This window comes from Chiloscyllium plagiosum, unplaced genomic scaffold, assembly GCF_004010195.1.
Source record: "Chiloscyllium plagiosum isolate BGI_BamShark_2017 unplaced genomic scaffold, ASM401019v2 scaf_86126, whole genome shotgun sequence".
NCBI lineage: Eukaryota > Metazoa > Chordata > Chondrichthyes > Orectolobiformes > Hemiscylliidae > Chiloscyllium > Chiloscyllium plagiosum.
Genome location: NW_025119639.1, coordinates 1 through 1,042, shown reverse-complemented (window position 1 = coordinate 1,042; position 1,042 = coordinate 1). Strand labels below are relative to the sequence as shown.

General features: G+C 46.4%; 1 non-coding gene across 1 annotated transcript; it reads left to right on the top strand.

Annotated features, from left to right (window-relative positions):
- The first annotated feature begins 334 nt into the window (after positions 1–334).
- Positions 335–406, top strand: trnaw-cca. The gene has a single exon. It is a non-coding gene; the product is annotated as a tRNA-Trp (tRNA).
- The last annotated feature ends 636 nt before the right edge of the window (positions 407–1,042 follow it).

Here is a 1,042-nt window from a genome sequence, read left to right as displayed (position 1 = left end):
GCTCTGTCCTGATCTATCATTTACTGCATCCGCGTTCCTCCCACAATATCTCCTGCATCTAAACCAACGTTTTCCCAATCACCATCAGTTCTGTGGAAGGGTCACCGGCAACTCCTGTTTTTTGTTTCTGATATACAGCATCCACAGTTCTTTCTCCTTTTTATTGAGGTAGAGTTGGAAATTGTTTCGAGAGACAGAAGGAGTGCGGGGGCGAGGGGGTGGTGGTGGAGACAGAACAGACATGAACTGTTGATCTCCATTGTTCCTCAGAACGTAAAATCATTGCAGTGCGATCACTTCCCTTAAGCATGAATAGAGGTCCATTGCCAACCGTGAGCTTGTGGCGCAACGGTAGCGCGTCTGACTCCAGATTAGAAGGTTGCGTGTTCAAATCACGTCAGGCTCACTAACGTCAACTTCTTGCATTTCAAATCAAGAAAGGAGTAGGTTCACTCCATATGTCTGTTGAGACAAATCTTCTTTTCGGAAACTTTCGATCAGACGTGAAGCTTTGCTGTCAGTTTGATTTGTGAACACTGGGTCAGGGGGGTGGTGTGCCCATTTTCTGGGTAAATGCGCAACTCCCCTAGTTCATCACGGGATTTAAACACAGCCACCTCCCTCTGGGCAGCCGCTTCGCTCAGTTGGTGACAGCCCGGTGTGAGTAACATAATACCGATACTTTTACAACATAATCCAAAGATTCCCAGCTTTATGTTTCAATCTATCAGGAGAGTGACAGCGAGTTCAGATAGAAATGTTTCCCACCAACATCAAATCCTTTCCTCTCACTGGACACAGTTAAAATTATCTTTATTCAACAGGAGGAGCGGAAACTCGAGTCTGACGGCCTCTCTCCACATTAACGGTGAGCCTGAATTTTATAAATGGTGTCAGTAAAATCCAGTGGCGGACACTGATTTGGTTCAATCGATGTTTTTGCCAAGCGTAATTCACCGAGAGGATGCTGCTGTGTGAAACAGCGTGGGGAATTACTGCAGGGCCTCCAGCACATGGAACACACCGCAACTGATGTGTTTCA